Below are 19097 nucleotides of genomic sequence, written 5' to 3'. Positions count from 1 at the left end.
TATTCATATCCCGCTGCGCCTTGGTCCGTCTCTCCTCCACACGATCGTGACATCTTCACAATTCCTGACATTTAATCCAAGTAAAAATTCCCTGTCTTAGGTCAGTTAGGATCAACACAGAGAATTCATTATTTCAGATTTCTTTCATCACATTCCCAGAGGGTCAGAAGTTTACATACACTCAATTAGTATTTGGTAGCATTGCCTTTAAATTGTTTAACTTGGGTCAAACGTTTCGGGTAGCCTTCCACACTTCCCACAATAAGTTGGGTGAATTTTGGCCCATTCCTCCTGATAGAGCTGGTGTAATAGAGTCAGGTTTGTAGGCCTCCTTGCTCGCACACGCTTTTTCAGTTCTGCCCACAAATGTTCTATAGGATTGAGGTCAGAGCTTTGTGATGGCCACTCCAACACCTTGACTTTGTTGTCCTTAAGCCATTTTGCCACAACTTTGAAAGTATGCTTGGGGTCATTGTCCATTTGGAAGACCCATTTGCGACCAAGCTTTAACTTCCTGACAGATGTCTTGAGATGTTGCTTCAATATATCCACATAATTTCCCTCCCTCCCTCATGATGCATCCTATTTTGTGAAGTGCACCAGTCCCTCCTGCAGCAAAGCACCCAGCACAACATGATGCTGCCACCCCCGTGCTTCACGGTTGGGATGGTGTTCTTCGGCTGCAAGCCTCCCCCTTTTTCCTCCAAACATAACGATGGTCATTATGGCCAAACAGTTCTATTTTGTTTCATCAGACCAGAGGACATTTCTCCAAAAAGTACGATCTTTGTCCCCATGTGCAGTTGCAAACCGTAGTCTGGCTTGTTTTACGGAGGATTTGGAGCAGTGGCTTCTTCCTTGCTGAGCCGCCTTTCAGGTTATGTCAATATAGGACTCGTTTTATTGTGGATATAGATACTTTTGTACCTGTTTCCTCCAGCATCTTCACAAGGTCCTGGGATTGATTTGCACTTTTCACACCAAAGTACGTTCATCTCTAGGAGACAGAACGCGTCTCCTTCCTGAGCAGTATGACGGCTGCGTGGTCCCATGGTGTTTATACTTGCATACTATTGTTTGTACAGATGAACGTGGTACCTTCAGGTGTTTGAAAATTGCTCCCAAGGATGAACCAGGCTTGTGGAGGTCTACAATTTTTTTTCTGGGGTCTTGGCTGATTTATTTTGATTTTCCCATGATGTCAAGCAAAGAGGCACTGAGTTTGAAGTTAGGCCTTGAAATACATCCACAGGTACACCTCCAATTGACTCAAATTATGTTAATTAGCCTATTAGAAGCTTCTAAAGCCATGACATAATTTTCTGGAATTTTCCAAACTGTTTAGAGGCACAGTATGTAAACTTCTGACCAACTGGATTTGTGATACAGTGAATTATAAGTGAAATAATCTGTCTCTAAACAATTGTTGGAAAAAGTACTTGTGTCATGCACAAGATAGATGTCCTAACCGACTTGCCAAAACTATAGTTTGTTAACAAGAAATTTGTGGAGTGGTTGAAAAATTAGTTTTATTAATGACTCCAACTTAAGTGTATGTAAACTTCCGAATTCAACTGTATCTACAGCTACCCTTTGGTCTCCCATCCAGGTTTTTAAACAAGCCCAGCCCTACTTACCGTCAGAATGATTGTTGAGAGATCTCCACTTAACTAGAAAAACTGTTTAAATTAAAACCAGGATTAAACTAAAATAGACAGTACATACAGTATAGGCCTAGGGTTTCAAGATGGTTGATTTCAAATTGAGTGCTATTGAATTGTGTTTGGTTGTCAACATAACCAAATATCAACATTTGAAGGAGATGTATCTTCTAGTTGGATAGTTTCATCTGTGCCATTAAACTTAGTGCGACTTTAATTCAATTTTTTTTTTTACAAATTAATAATTTATATGTTAAATTTGTCTTCGTCTGAAACAAACATCGAATTTAAAGAATAGGACTAAATCAAAACAAATTTAAAGTGTGATTTCATTTAATTCTGTCCTATGCTTTAAGATTTTTGATTGAGATGGAGAGGTAAGTCCAACCAGCCTGGTGTCGTAGACTAGAAGTACCATTGTAAACGTAAATCTGGGACACTTAAATTAGTATGATATGTTACGTTTGGTTACATAAGACAGAAGGTTACTTAAGGCAAAAACGAAAGGATGGTGATTGGTTAGCTAACCCTAACCCTTTAGTCTAACTTTTTCACCCCCAAAAAATTATTTAACCTTTATTTAATTAGGTAAGTCAGTTTAAGAACAAATTGTTATTTACAATGACGGCCCACACCGGCAAAACCCTAACCAGGAAGACACTGGTTCGAATCCAAGCTGTATCACAACTGGCCATGATTGGTAGTCCCATAGGGCAGCACACAATTGGCCCAGTGTCGCCTGGGTTTGGCCGATGTAGCCCGTCATTGTAAATAAGAATTTATTCTTAAATTACTTGCTTAGTTAAATAAAGGTTAAATAAAATAAAAAATGTTATACCAAAAATATGATTTTTATTTTAGCAATGTTTTAAATAAAATTTTATCTAGAGTAAGAAATTGACAGCATATCAACAATTTCCTTTGGACAAGCCTGGAGAATGTATTTAAATCAAATCAAATAACATGTTATTGGTCACATACACATGGTTAGCAGATGTTACTGCAAGTGTAGCAAAATGCTTGTGCTTCTTGTTCTGACAGTGTAGTAAAATCTAACAGTAATCTAACAATTCCACAACTACCCAATACACACAAATCTAAGTAAAGGGATGGAATAAAAATATGTATATTTAAGTATATGGATGAGCGGCATAGGCAAGACGCAATAGATATAAAATACAATATATACTGTACATATGAGATGAGTAATGCAAGATATGTAAGCATTATTAAAGTGGCATTATTAAAGTGTCTAGTGATCCATTTATTAAAGTGGCCAATGATTTCAAGTCTCTATGTAGGCAGCAGCCTCTCTGTGTTAGTGATGGCTGTTTAACAGTCTGATGGCCTTGAGATATAAGCTGTTTTTCAGTCTCTCTGTCCCAGCTTTGACGCACCTGTACTCACCTCGCCTTCTGGATTGTAACGGAGTGAACAGGCAGTGGCTCGGGTGGTTGTTGTCCTTGATGATCTTTTTGGCCTTCCTGTGACATCGGGTGCTGGAGGGCAGGTAGTTTGCCCCCGGTGATGCGTTGTGCAGACCGCACCACCCCTGGAGAACCTTGCGGATTGTGGGCGGTGCAGTTGCCGTGCCAGGCGGTGATACAGCCCAACAGGATGCTCTCGATTGTGCATCTGTAAAAGTTGGTGAGGGTTTTAGGTGACAAGACACATTTCTTTAGCCTCTTGAGGTTGAAGAGGCGCTGTTTCACCATCTTCACAACACTGTCTGTGTGGGTGGATCAGTTTGTCCGTGATGTGTATTGCGAGGAAATTAAAACTTTCCACCTTCACTACTGTCCCGTTGATGTGGAAAGGGGGGGTGCTCCCTCTGCTGTTTCCTGAAGTCCACGATAATTTATTTTGTTTTGTTAACATTGAGTGAGAGGTGGTTTTCCTGACACCATAGTCTGAGTGCCCTCACCTCCTCCATGTAGGTTGTCTAGTCGTTGTTGGAAATCAAGCCCACTACTGTTGTGTCATCCGCAAACTTGATGATTGAGTTGGAGGCGTGCATGGCCACGCAGTCATGGGTGAACAGGGAGTACAGGAGGGGGCTGAGCATGCACCCTTGTGGGGTCCCAGTGTTGAGGATTAGCGAAGTGGAGATGTTGTTTCCTACCTTCACCAACTGGGGGCGGCCCCTCTGGAAGTCCAGGACCCAATTGCACAGGGCAGGGTTGAGACCCAGGGCCTCAAGCTTAATGATGAGCTTGGAGGGTACTATGGTGTTGAATACTGAGCTGTAGTCAATGAACAGCATTCTTACATAGGTATTCCTCTTGTCCAGATGGGATAGGGCAGTGTGATGGTGATTGCATCATCTGTGGACTTATTGGAGTGATATGCAAATTGAAGTGGGTCTAGGGTGTAAGGTATGGTGGAGGTGATATTATCCTTGACTAGTCTCTCAAAGCACTTCATGATGACAGAAGTGAGTGCTACAGGGTGATAGTCATTTAGTTCAGTTATCTTTGCCTTCTTGGGTACAGGAACAATAGTGACCATCTTGAAGCATGTGGGGACAGCAGATTGGGATTGGGAGAGATTGAATATGTCCGTAAACACACCAGCCAGCTGGTCTGTGCATGCTCTGAGGACGCGGCTAGGGATGCGGTCTGGGCCGGTATCCTTGCGAGGGTTAACACGTTTAAATGTCTTACGTCGGTCACGGAGAAGGAGAGGGAGGGCCCGCAGTCATTGGTAGCAGGCGCGTTGGTGGCACTGTATTATCCTCAAAGCGGGCAAAGGTGTTTAGTTTGTCTGGAAGCAAGACGTCGGTGTCCGTGACCTGGCTGGTTTTCTTTTTGTAGTCCATGATTGCCTGTGGACCCTGCCACACACATCTTGTGTCTGAGCCGTTGAATTGCGACTCCACTTTGTCCCTATACCGACATTTCGCTTGTTTGATTGCCTTGCGGAGGGAATAACTACACTGTTTGTATTCGGCCATAATCCCAGTCGTCTTTCCATGGTTAAATGCGGTGGTTCGCACTTTTGCGCGAATGCCGCCATCTATCCACAGTTTCTGGTTAGGGTAGGTTTTAATAGTCACTGTGGGTACAACATCTCCAGTGCAGTTCCTTATAAACCCACTCACCGAATCAGCATATGAATCAATATTATTTTTTGAGGCTGCCTGGAACATTTCCCAGTCCGCGTGATCAAAACAAAAGACACATTTTCATAAAGTTTTTTTACATTTTACACTTTTTGAAAATACTAATATTAGTATTAAGACCAAGGTAACAACAAATCTCAAAATTGATAGGTAGATGCAAAAATGTAATTTCAGCCTGTGGTGCCTGGACTTCAAGCCAGACTAAGTCAATGGCACAGATGGTATTAAATCTTAACAACCAAACACAATTCAATATCTCTTCTGAAATACAATAAATATCCTATTAACTTGTCAATAACAAATTATATGTTGGATACACGTCTCCAACTCAACCAGTTAGAGCGGGATTAAGCTAGAGGCTCAGATGGAACTATCCAAGCAGTAAATACAGATCCATTAAATGTTGATATTTGGTTGCGTTGTCAACCAAACACAATTAATTTAATATAAGCTTTTTTATAAACTAATGTAAAATTCAACCTTAAAATTAGTAACACATCCATGGCCACATTTTGAGGTTGCTGTGACTATAAATGTATTATTATGTAATCATATAAAAAGAGCACGTTCAAATCAATCAATAAATACACATATTTAGCAGATGTTATTAAGGGTGTAGCGAAATGCTTGTGCAGAAGTATCTAACAATTCACAACAATACCCAAATCTAAAAATAAAATAATGGAATTAAGAAATATATGTCAGAGTGGATTTGACTAAAATACAGTATGATAAAATACAGTACATACAGTAGCTTGCGAAAGTATTCACACCTTTGGCATTTTTCCTATTTTGTTGCCTTGCAACCTGGAATTAAAATAGATTTTGGGGGAGTTTGTAACATTTGATTTCCACGACATGCCTATCACTTTGAAGACGCAAAATATTTTTTATTGTGAAATGTTTTTTATTGAGCATGCATAACTATTCACCCACAAAGTCTATACTTTGTAGAGCCACCTTTTGCAGCAATAACAGCTGCAAGTCTCTTGGGATATGGCTCTATAAGCTTTCCACTGGGATTTTTGCCCATTCTTCAAGGCAAAACTGCTCCAGCTCCTTCAAGTTGGATCGGTTCCGCTGGTGTACAGCAATCTTTAAGTCATACCACAGATTCTCAATTGGATTGAGGTTTGGGCTTTGACTAGGCCATTCCAAGACATTTTAATGTTTCCATTTAAACCACTTGAGTGTTGCTTTAGCAGTATGCTTAGGGCCATTGTCCTGCTGGAAGGTGAACCTCCGTCCCAGTCTCAAATCTCTGGAAGACAGAAACAGGTTTCCCTCAAGAATTTCCCTGTATTTAGCGCCATCCATCATTCCTTCAATTATGACCAGTTTCAAAGTCGCTGCTGAGGAAAAACATCCCCACAGCATGATGCTGCCATCACCATGCTTCACTGTGGGGATGGTGTTCTCAGGGTGATGAGAGGTGTTGGGGTTGCGCCAGACATAACGTTTTCCTTGATGGTCAAAAAGCTCAATTTTAGTCTCATCTGACCAGAGTACCTTCTTCCATATGTTTGGGTAGTCTCCCATATGCCTTTTGGCGAACACCAAACGTGTTTGCTTATTTTTTTCTTTAAACAATGTTTTTTTCTGGCCACTCTTCTGGAAAGGCCAGCTCTGTGGAGTGTTTCGGCTTAAAGTGGTCCTATGGACAGATACTACAATCTCCGCTGTGGAGCTTTGCAGCTCCTCAGGGTTATCTTTGGTCTCTTTGTTGCCTCTCTGATTAATGCCCATGCCTGGTCCGTGAGTTTTGGTGGGCGCCTTCTTTTGGCAGGTTTGTTGTGGTGCCATATTCTTTCCATATTTTACTAATGGATTGAATGGTGCTCCGTGGGATGTTCAAAGTTTCAGTTTTTTTTATTTTATAACCCAAACCCTGATTTATACTTCTCCACAACTTTGTCCCTGACCTGTTTGGAGAGCTCCTTGGTCTTCATGGTGCCGCTTGCTTGGTGGTGCCCCTTGCTTAGTGGTGTTGCAGACTCTGGGGCCTTTCAGGACAGGTGTATATATACTGAGATCATGTGACAGATCATGTAAGACTTGCACACAGGGGGACACAGATTGCACAGATTGCACACAGGTGGACTTTATTTAACTAATTATATGACTTCTGAAGGTAATTGGTTGCACCAGATCTTATTTAGGGGCTTCATAAGCAAAGGGGGTGAATGCATATGCACAAAGCACTTTTTTGTTTTGTTTTCTTCAAATTTTTTGAAAGAAGTTCTTTTTTTCAATTCACTTTACCAGTTTGGGTTATTTTGTGTATGTCCATTACATGAAATCCAAATAAAAATCCATTTAAATTACAGGTTGTAATGCAACAAAATAGGAAAAACGCAAAGGGGATGAATACTTTTGCAAGGCACTGTACATATGAGATGAGTAAAGCAGTATGTAAACATTATTAAAGTGACTAGTGTTCCATTATTAAAGTGGCCAGTGATTCCATGTCTATGTATATAGGGCAGCAGCCTCTAAGGTGCAGGGTTGAGTAACCAGGTGGTAGCCGGCTAGTCAAGGCATAAATAGGTCGTCACAGGTCTGTGGAGATCTTCACAATTGCTGTAATAATCTGTGCAGAATCTCAAAGGCATCACTTACACCATGTACTTTTAATGTAATCTCAACTGTAATCCAGGTCATTTGGTTCTGCTATTAGATGAAGCACAATGATAACACAATCTGTTTTATAAATCCACAATATCTGGCATTGTATTCCCATTTGAACTTGGCTGTACTTTTAAATGATTGAAAGCAGAGTGATAACACATTGGAAATTCAACTAGCTTTTGTCTGTCTTATTGAGTGGAGGTTGCGATCTCATTGATAAACATCTCAACCAAATATTACCCAATTATCCATGTTGAAATGATGTGTACGTGTCCAGTGGGCTTCCTCGAAGGGATTCAGACAAGCAAGTGGACCTCAAACTAATAAGTCCTGAAACGTTCTTAAAAGAAGACACTCCAAAGGATCTCATTAGAATAAATCCATTTTATTTCCCTGCCTCTCTGGAGACAATTAGCCAACCCCCAAAGCCCTGTCTGTCTGCAAGTCAACCAGCGGCCAACCCCACAAGGCGGCCAACCCCACAAGGTGTTTTATTTATCTCCTCTCACTGCTCTCTTTACCAGCTCCTCCTCCTCTGCTCCTTCTCCATCTCTCTCTCTCTCTCTCTCTCTCTGTCTGTCTCTCGCTCGCTCTCTCTCTTTCCTTATAAGAACACTCATTTGTCTTCCTCACTCTCTTTAACTGGCATATTACTGACAAGGAGCTCTCCTGAGCAGCCCAGGATTACTCACTCTCAGACAGTCAGATAGGAGGAGAGAAAGAGAGAGAAAGGGGTAGGGACAATATGTGATTTTGTCTACATGAATTGCAGCCTACGTGATGTTGGTTGAATTTAGTGAGTAATGACAAGACATACTAGATATCATGCTTACAAATATGTCTCTCACTATAATAAATTATTGTCTGTTGAGATCACAGTTTCTCCTTTAATTAATAACAGGTGTACAATACACTGCCATGCATATCATCATAAATAATGTTGGAGATGTGTGACCAATAGATAGACATTTATATTAAATGAAACAGTGGATGCATAGTGTGCTTATTATGTCATTAATCATACAGTGGTGCAACATGGAATTAGGTGTGAGATGTATTATTATGGGATCATTATAATATATATTATATTATCTTTATATTATAAAGATAGTTCATCCTCATATATGATACATGCCGTACAGTTGTATTCAAGTGTTTTGGACATTTTGTATCAGATTTTTATTTTACCATAAAAAGTCTAATTGAAAACAAAAGTTTTGAAATAAGAATAATCATAATGGAATACAGCAATAGCATTAGCCTATGCTTTTGCTCCAAAGACTTTATGTTGAGGATAATGTGAAACCATACTTTTTCATGTTGCCGTTCTGCGACATTAGTTCTCCAAGGATTTTAAATGTTATAATATTCAAATGTTGGATTTTTATTCAAAGTGCTGCTCCAAATTTGATTCTTCAAACCAGGACTACTGTATGACATGTGTTGCAGGTGGCTTTCTTTGATTGTAGCAGACTATAGTGATATTCAAATGCTTTGAGGGAGGACAATACATTATTCATGATAGCAACAAATAGACACTGTAACCATAGTCACACAGGAAAGGCTGCCTCTACCCCAAGAGTGAACCTCTACGCGTATGGGAATAATATTCACATAAAATAAACTTGTTCTGGGAGATGTGGTGGTTAGGTGTATAATGAGACATTCAGTTCACTGAAAGAACACTCTATCCATGCTTTATTCTTATGTAGATAGAGGGAGGTAGTGTCAGAGCCCCGAAAGAAACATTCTCTGAGCTGTACCACAGCCTCTGAAGCACTGGGGGAAACGCCCCCTCTAGATCAAAGTTACATTCAGAAGAGACTTGTCCCCTGATACACTTTGTACAGCCAAATCCAGACATCGAGCAGCTGCAGTCGGTTATGGCCCAGTGATGTACTGGGCCGTCCGCACCACCATCTGTAGTGCCTTGCGGTCGAGGGTGATGCAGTTACCATACCAAGCGCTGATGCAGCCAGTCAAGGTAGAAAAGGCGCCGTCGCGCATGGCCTCACAGTTGTGGGTGAACAGGGAGTACAAGAGGGGACTAAGCACACACCCCTGAGGGGCCCCTTGAGGGTCAGTGTGGCTGAGGTGTTGTTGTCTGACCTCAACACCTGGGAGAAAACCATCAGGATGTCCAGGATCCAGTTGCAGAGAGAGGTGTTCATTCCCAGGATCCCAAGCTTGGTGATGAGCTTGGATAAGACTGCGGTGTTGAACGCTGAGCTGTAGTCAATGAACATAATTCTCACCTAGGTATTCCTCTTGTCCAGGTGGGAGAGAGCAGTGTGAAGTGCAATTGAGATTGTGTCATCTGTGGATCTGTTGGGGCGGTATGCGTATTGGAGTGGGTCCAGTGTGGCTGGGAAGATGGTGTTGATGTGTGCCCTGACCTGTCTTTCAAAGCACTTTATGATTACAGATGTGATTGCTACGGGATGATAGTCATTTAGGCTAAGTTATAGTTCTTAGGAACAGGAACAACGGTGGTCAGCTTGAAACATGTTGGGATTACCGACTGGGACAAAGAAAGTTTGAAAATGTCAGTGAAGACACTTGCTAGCTGGTCTGCGCATGCTCTGAAAATGAGCCCTGGTATTCAGGTGTTAACTTGTTTAAAAGTCTTACTCACGTTGGCCACAGAGAGCGAGATCACACAGTCATCCAGAACAGCAGAGGCTCCCATGCATGGCTTAGTATTGCTTACCTCGAAGCAAGCGTAGAAGGCATTTTGTTAGTCTGGGAGGGCTGCATCACTGGGCAACTCACGGCTGTGTTTCCCTTTGTAATCCGTAATAGTCTCCAAGCCCTGCCACATCCGACGAGTATCGCAGATGCAGCCTGTAATCCATGGCTTTTGGTTTGGGTACCTACGTACACTCACTGTGGAGATGACATCCTGAATGCACTTATTGATGAAGCCATGACTGATGTTTTAAACTCCAAAATGCCATCAGATGAGTCCTGGTTTTAGCACCTCTTGTGGTGCAGGAGACATGTTAATAGAAATAGGGTCAAATAGATTTGAGTCTCCCCGTAATAAAGTCTCCAGCTTCAAGGAACGCTGCCTCTGGGTGCATGGTTTCTTGTATGTTTACGGCCCGTACAGTTCGTTGAGTGCCAAAATGGTGTTGGCTTGTAGTGGGATGTAGACAGCGGTGTAATTTAAGATGAAAACTCTCTGGGTAGATAAAAGGGTCTGCAATTTACCATGAGGTTGTCTATGTCGGATGAGCAAAAGCTTGGGACCTCCTTCACCCTGGAAACCGCACAACAGTTGTTGCTTAGAAAAAGGCACACCCCTCCCACTTTTGTTTTTCCCGAGTCCATTGTCCGATCGGGATGAAGCAGGGAGAATTCGCCGAGCAGTATATCCATAGCATTAGTCAGCCAAGTCTCTGTAGCTCATAAAATATTACAGATTTTCAAGTCTCGTTGATAAGATACTCTCAAAAGGAGCTCGTCCATCTTATTCTCAAGTGACGGAACATTTGCCAATAAAATAGAGGAGTGACGGATGATTTCCTCTGCATCTTAATCTAACCAAGATGCCATCCCTTCTCCAGCATCCATGCTTGTGACACTTCTTTGGTAGTCTGAACAATGGAATAGGGTCCGATGTAAACAAGGAGTTCAGAACAAATAAGTCGAAGTTGAAATCGAGGCACGTAACTGTCGATCTGATTTCCAAAAGTGCTTGGCGGTCATAGGTGATAATAGTATGAACTTTCTGTATGACATTTTTTAAGATGAACACTAAAAAGTCACTAAATAACAAAGTCAGGCTGAATGTCATGAGACGCTGACTATGTCCGTCGGCACCATTTTGAATCTATATAAACTCAGCACCCTGTCTTTCAAAGATAATTTGTAAAAATCCAAATTACTTCAAAGATCTTCATTTTAAAGGGTTTAAACACTGTTTCCCATGCTTGTTCAATGAACCATAAACAATTAATGAACATGCACCTATGGAACGGTCATTAAGACACTAACAGCTTACAGACGGTAGGCAATTAAGGTCACAGTTATGAAAACTTAGGATGCTAAAGAGGCCTTTCTACTGACTCTGAAAAACACCAGAAGAAAGATGCCCAGGGTCCCTGCTCACCTACGTAAACGTGCCTTAGGCATGCTGCAAGGAGGCATGAGGACTGCAGATGTGGCAAGGGCAATAAATTGCAATGTCCGAGCTGTGAGATGCCTAAGACAGCGCTACAGGGAGACAGGACGGACAGCTGATCGTCCTTGCAGTGGCAGACCACGTGTAACAACACCTGCACAGGATCGGTACATCCGAACATCAAACCTGGGGACAGGTACAGGATGGCAACAACAACTGCCCGAGTTACACCAGGAACGCACAATCCCTCCATCAGTTCTCAGACTGTCCGCAACAGAATGAGAGAGGCTGGACTGAGGGCTTGTAGGCCTGTTGTAAGGCAGGTCCTCACCAGAAATCACCGGCAACAACCAACGTCACCTGTGGGTACAAACCCACCATTGCTGGACCAGACAGGACTGGCAAAAGTGCTCTTCACTGATGAGTCACGGTTTTGTCTCACCAGGGGTGATGGTCGGATTCGCGTTTATCGTCAAAGGAATGAGCGTTACACCGAGGCCTGTACTCTGGAGTGGGATCGATTTGGAGGTGGAGGGTCCGTCATGGTCTGGGGCGGTGTGTCACAGCATCATCGGACTGAGCTTGTTGTCATTGCAGGCAATCTCAATGCTGTGCGTTACAGGGAAGACATCCTCCTCCCTCACGTGGAACCTTTCCTGCAGGCTCATCCTGACATGACCCTCCAGCATGACAATGCCACCAGCCATACCACTAGTTCTGTGCATGATTTCCTGCAAGACAGGAATGTCAGTGTTCTGCCATGGCCAACGAAGAGCCCGGATGTCAATCCCATTGAGCACGTCTGGGACCTGTTGGATCGGAGGGTGAGGGCTAGGGCCATTCCCCCCAGAAATGTCCGGGAACTTGCAGGTGCCTTGGTGGAAGAGTGGGGTGACATCTCACAGCAAGAACTGGCAAATCTGGTGCAGTCCATGAGGAGGAGATGCACTGCAATACTTAATGCAGCTGGTGGCCACACCAGATACTGACTGTTACTTTTGATTTTGACCCCCCACCTTTGTTCAGGGACACATTATTCCATTTCTGTTAGTCACGTCTGTGGAACTTGTTCAGTTCATGTCTCAGTTGTTGAATCTTGTTATGTTCATACAAATATTTACATGTGTTAAGTTTGCTGAAAATAAACACAGTTGACAGTGAGAGGACGTTTCTTTTTTTGCTGAGTTTACGTACAGTCATTAGGGGATTAGCGGTAATGTATGTAGTACAGTAAAGGAGTTCATTGTACAGTAAAGAGGTTCATTGTAGAGTCCATACAAGTGGAGAGTGGCACACTATATCACACAGCTCAGTCCACACCTCTCCCTCTCTGACTTTTACACCCACTTTCACAAGTCATATTACTTCTCCTCTCCTACTCTGTATTCTGTGGGTGCTCAGCTGATGGGGTTAGCATGTGCTAACATGTACTCACTTTAAGGAGATAAAACATCTATTATGAGTGCAGTAACGTGGGTGCAATTATAGCTGTGCAGAATCAGCCCTATTCATCATGACGCTCTGGAACTCTAGCAGTGCCATTAAAAACATGCCTGTAACCTTATTCATTAACTCCAACATGATGTATACCCATGGAGGGAAGGAAGGTTTTAACACACTGTTCACATGTATAAATATATATCTCAAAACCTTTATTTAGTGACACTGCTAGTGCCTTGTCAGGACGGAGTGGTGGTGTGGAGAGGAGGAAGGGGTGAACGACAGAGTAAATAGGGTTGAGGGAGGGAGGATAGGAAAGGAGAGAGAAGTAGGCCTAGACATAAAGGTTGAAAAATGACATGCTATTTTGTGGAGAGACTAGAGAACGGCAGAGCATGCATGACCTACCTCATGGGAAATGTCTTATAATTTCTCATCAACATTTGTCTTCCTAGGACAAACACTGTTCATGCAGCAAAATAGAGATGGATTGTGGGTAATGGAAAGGTTGCTCTCATGGAAGTATGAATTCAGACGGAACGTTTCATTGTAGCTAATGTTTGACGTTAATTCAGTAAGGTAGTCTAAATTGATTTGGCGCAGAGAATGACACATCTCATATCAAATGTTATTATTTTCGCTAACCCATCTCCCACAAGGAACTGCAGATATATTAATTGCTTTTACAGAGGTGGTATCATACCTTTGGTTTTGGAGTATGATTTTATTTCGAACAGACATTCAATTTCAGTTGAATTAAAATATCCTTAGAGATGATAAATCTCGGAAGCTTAGAAAATAAATGTATCTAATTAGAAAATAGGAGATACTGTTATCATGCAACAGTGACGGGTAAAGGGCAAAATATATGAGCAAATCTCTACTGTATGAAGGCAATTTACAAATTAACTATAGATTATGTCAATCATTATTTATAAACAAATGAAATACATTATTACAGAATAGGGATCATGTCATATATGTAATTTCTGTTCTGCAACTTCCACTTATTTTTAGCACAATAAGTACATACTGTACCTCTTATAGGGAATCTTAACGAGGAAGAGTTGAATTAGTATGACCTTTTGTTCTTTATTCAATTAGTTTAAACAAAGTCAAAACAAATATTTCCAGAATGAACCAATCAAACTCCAGACTTCAATGACAATTTCCCTTGATTGTGCTTGCTCTATCTTCTCAGCTTATTTCAATAAATATAAAGCATAACATTGAGTAGAGATTTTTTGTTGTTGTTAGGCCTCTTCTACATCAATTAGTAAAACAAATACCAGGCCTCAAGCAGGACAAGCTAATCTCTCTCAGTGGTCTGGAAAGCTCTGTAGAACAATGACAATGAGCAAATCAATGGAAGTCTCTGTGACCAGGATTAGCACTCAATGTCAGAGGCAGGAAGTGAAAACCCTGGCATCTGAATAGACATATATTTCTGTCAAGGCATGCCTTTCCATCCTAGTTGCTACACTGTATTTGTGTCCCTCCATCTCTTTCAAAACGTAAGCAGAAAATGTCTGCATTTACACTGCAGCAAGGAAGGGCAATAAGGTTCAAAACTGTTTATATTTGGCTCGGTTGATTGTGGGCAAACCCTTAGTGTTTGTTACTACTACCCAATTTTTGGGAGTAGGCTGAGGTTTTCCCACATCAAGGTGCATGGGTGCTGAGGCTTTGATACAAGTTACAATACCAACTAATGAACCCTATGGACAACTGAATGGCAAAGAGGTGGATGGTGAAGGAGGTAAAAGTGATTACATTTTCTCCTCTCACAGCTCTGTACAGGCCTCTTGAGAATGCAGGATCCAGGACCAGGAAATGCAAAAACATGTTCAAGGAATGAAATGTGCTGTTGTCTTTTTATTTGCTTTTATTTGATAACTTGATTACAGAGAATAAGAATTTGGTAAAGAAAAACGAGAGCCCACTTTGTTATTTTTTAAATAGAGTTGCAGGTTGATGTTTATTGTCATGAATCTTGCCCAGGAGGCAGAATTGAGCAATTTCCGCTAGATGCCTCCAGGGCAAGATTCATGACAATATAACCAATCTGCAGAGTGGTAGTAGTAACAGCAAATAGTGAGTGAGTGAGTGAGTGAGTGAGTGAGTGAGTGAGTGAGTGAGTGAGTGAGTGAGTGAGTGAGTGAGTGAGTGAGTAAGTGAGTGAGTGAGTGAGTGAGTGAATGTTTAAGGTCAGTCAGTTTTATCCTCTTTGGTTGATAAAACATGGCAGTGTGGTATAAGCACTCTGAGAAACAACCACTCACAGTCTCTATAATGGTCCTGCTCTGATTTATAACTCTCACTGAATATTCATGTCTGATTTAACAGTCTTAATATAAGACATTGGAGATCAGATGTCATCAACCACATGGCCATCAATCTACTGCATTCTTATAGACCTGCCATGCTTAAAAAACCTAATACAGTTTTTCAACAGATTATTGCATGTCTTTGGATCATCAAACATGACTTATGGTACATTATATGAAAGAGGATTTCCTTTGAGTGGATTATTGAGCGCTATGGAGGAGGTGGTTGTGCTGATATGGCACTATTCCATACTAGCATGTTCTGTAGAAAGTACTGTCGAGGATGAATTGTTTTTTATATATATTGCAGTATTCTAAGAATGTCTCTTAAAAAATGTGATGGATCATGGGTAACCTACTAAAGCCATTTTCAGAAAGCATAAACCTTCCATAAAGAGTTAGTTTCCTTTACTGTATGTGCAGCACATGATTTTGTTGTTGGATCAGTGACAAAGGTAATTGTTTCTGAATTTCTAATTGGATGGAAGGTAAGGTGTCATTTCAAGCAGGTTTTGTTGATTCCACAACTAACACCTTTGAGTGGTACGGTAAATACAGTAGGAACCAATTACCCCTAACCTCACTGATTGTGCAGATTGGCTTCTAATTAGCATGTCATAAGCAAATAAAAAAACATCACTGTTCATAATTACAGGGCCTTCATAAAGTATTAAGTACTACCTGCCCTCCAGGACACCTACATCACCCGATGTCACAGGAAGCCCATTAAGATCATCAAGGACAACAACCATCCGAGCCACTGCCTGTTCACCACGCTATCATCCAGAAGGCGAGGTCAGTACAGGTGCATCAAAGCAGGGACCGAGAGACTGAAAAATAGCTTCTATCTCAAGGCCATCAGACTGTTAGCCACCACTAACATTGAGTGGCTGCTGCCAACATACTGACTCAACTCCAGCCACTTTAACAATGTAAACCTTTGGGGGGGGAGGGGGGGGGGGGGTACTGTCACGTTCTGATCTTAGTTCCTTTGTTATGTCTTTATTTTAGTTTGGTCAGGGCGTGAGTTGGGGTGGGCATTCTATGTTGTTTTTCTATGTTTTGTTCTGTTGGTAGATTTCTATGTGTTGGGCCTAGTATGGTTCTCAATCAGAGGCAGGTGTCAGTCGTTGTCTCTGATTGGGAGCCATATTTAGGTAGCCTGTTTTTCATTGTGTTCTGTGGGTGATTATTTTCTATTCTGTGTTTTTGTTTCACCGTACAGGAGTGTTCGTTTGTCGTTTTATTGTTTTTGTTCAGTGTTCATTATTTCGTATTAAAACAATATGGACACTTACCACGCTGCGCATTGGTCCTCCTCTTCTTCCAACCACGACAAGCGTTACACAGGGATTTTTTTGTTGTTTATTTATTTATTTTTACTGGTGACGTCGAGTCCAAGGGTGGCTGCCGAAGCAACCAGGGATGCCTCAGCTGGCATGACAGGTTCTCAAGCTTCGGTTGGCTCGTCAGGCTTCCATGCCTCAGCTGGCTCATCGGGATCCCATGCCTCAGCTGGCTCTAGAGGGTTCCCGCACCTCAGCTGGCTCTACAGGTTCCCGCACCTCAGCTGGCTCTACAGGTTCCCGCGCCTCAGCTGGCTCTACAGGTTCCCGCGCCTCAGCTGGCTCTATAGGTTCCCGCGCCTCAGCTGGCTCTACAGGTTCCCGCGCCTCAGCTGGCTCTACAGGTTCCCGCGCCTCAGCTGGCTCTACAGGTTCCCGCGCCTCAACTGGCTCTACAGGTTCCCGCGCCTCAGCTGGCTCTACAGGTTCCCGCGCCTCAGCTGGCTCTACAGGTTCCCGTGCCTCAGCTGGCTCTACAGGTTCCCGTGTCCTTTTGCCATTTTGCCACAACTTCGGAAGTATGCTTGGGGTCATTGTCCATTTGGAAGACTCATTTGCGACCAAGCTTTAACTTCCTGACTGATGTCTTGAGATGTTGCTTCAATATATCCACATAATTTTCCTTCCTCATGAAGCCATCTATTTTGTGAAGTGCACCAGTCCCTCCTGCAGCAAAGCACCCCCACAACATGATGCTGCCGCCCCCATGCTTCACGGTTGGAATGGTGTTCTTCGGCCTGCAAGCATCCCCCTTTTTCCTCCAAACATAACGATGGTCATTATGGCCAAACAGTTCTATTTTTGTTTCATCAGACCAGAGGACATTTCTCTAAAAAGTACGATCTTTGTCCCCATGTGCAGTTGCAAACCGTAGTCTGGCTTTTCTATGGCGGTTTTGGAGCAGTGGCTTCTTCCTTGCTGAGCGGCCTTTCAGGTTATGTTGATATAGGAGTCGTTTTACTGTGGATATAGACACTTTTGTACGTGTTTCCTCCAGCATCTTCACAAGGTCCTTTGCTGTTCTGGGATTGATCTGGACTTTTCGCACCAAAGTAAGTTAATCTCTAGGAGACAGAATGCGTCTCCTTTCTGAGCGGTATGACGGCTGTGTGGTCCCATGGTGTTTATACTTGCAAACTATTGTTTGTACAGATGAACGTGGTACCTTCAGACATTTGGAAATTGCTCCCAATGATGAACCAGACTTGTGGAGGTCTACACATTTTGCTGAGGTCTTGGCTAATTTTTTTAGATTTTCCCATGATGTCAAGCAAAGAGGCACTGAGTTTGAAGGTAGGCCTTGTAATAAATCCACAGGTACACCTCCAATTGACTCAAATGATGTCAATTAGCCTATCAGAAGCTTCTAATTTTCTGGAATTTTCCAAGCTGTTTAAAGGCAGTCAACTTAGTTTATGTGAACTTCTGACCCACTGGAATTGTGATACAGTGACTTATAAGTGAAATAATCTGTCTGTTAAAACAATTGTTAGAAGAATTACTTGTCATGCACAAAATAGATGTCCTAACCGACTTGCCAAAACTATAGTTTGTTAACAAGAAATGTATGGCGTGGTTGAAAAACTAGTTTTAATGACTCCAACCTAGTGTATGTAAACTTCCGACTTCAACTGTATATTCTATTTGCCCTCCCTGTACTTGCTTTTCGACTCCCTGTGTACACTTTACAATCCATAATATAAAAGTATTGTTTTAAACATGTTTTTAGTTAATGCAGTGTTTACATTTATTTTGTTTGCAGACATTGGAGTAAATATGGAGTTCTTACATGTGTCACGAATACTACCGAAGGTGACTCCCCTTCCCGTTGGGTGGCGCTCGGCGGTCGTCGTCGCCGGTCTACTAGCTGCCACCGATCCCTTTTTCCTTTTCGTTTATGTCTGTCTAATTGTTTTCACCTGGTTCTTGTTGGGGTTTTGGGAGGTGTACTATTTAGGTTAGTTTCGCCCGCTAGTGTTTGTGCGGGCTTATTGTGTGTTCATGTTACGTCGGGAGTGGATTATTTGATTGTGGGTTTTTCGCTGTCCAGTTTATTTTAAACAGTGGTCTGTGGGTTGTGTTTGCGCCTGTGTTTTGGCGTCACCCCTTTTGTACCTGTTCCTGTTTTCCCTGTGGACATTAAAGCGTTTTGTTCCCGTAAAACTTTTGCTCTCTCTGCGCCTGACTCTACACCCATCATTCACCTGACGTTACAACATCTGAAACTGCAAATCACATTTTCACTTTGGAATTGGAAGTAAAAAATCACATGTAGAAATCACATTTGCAGTTTCATATGTGAAACACTTTCACCTGTGAAAAGCTTACTTTCACATGTGGAATTTCACATTCACACTGCAAATTAGATTTTAATATTATGTTTTTCACATGTGAACGTGACATTTTCACATGTGGAGCTTTCTTAAATGTGAAAATGTGAAAATGTGG

At 42.1% G+C, this 19097-nt stretch overlaps 1 long non-coding RNA gene across 2 annotated transcripts in view; it reads left to right on the top strand.

The window, feature by feature from the left end:
• Window positions 1–18812, top strand: part of LOC139578429 (uncharacterized) — a 98207-nt gene extending 79395 nt beyond the window's left edge. For both annotated transcript variants that reach the window (XR_011675543.1, XR_011675544.1), the window contains exons 3-4: window positions 15959–16098; window positions 18412–18812. This is a non-coding gene — a long non-coding RNA (uncharacterized lncRNA). The remainder of the gene's footprint in view (window positions 1–15958; window positions 16099–18411) is intronic.
• The last annotated feature ends 285 nt before the right edge of the window (window positions 18813–19097 follow it).

The sequence above is a fragment of the Salvelinus alpinus genome, chromosome 6 (genome assembly GCF_045679555.1).
Source record: "Salvelinus alpinus chromosome 6, SLU_Salpinus.1, whole genome shotgun sequence".
NCBI classification, from domain to species: Eukaryota; Metazoa; Chordata; class Actinopteri; order Salmoniformes; family Salmonidae; genus Salvelinus; species Salvelinus alpinus.
The sequence above is the reverse complement of the archived record's forward strand: the minus strand, read 5'-3'. Positions and strand labels throughout refer to the sequence as shown.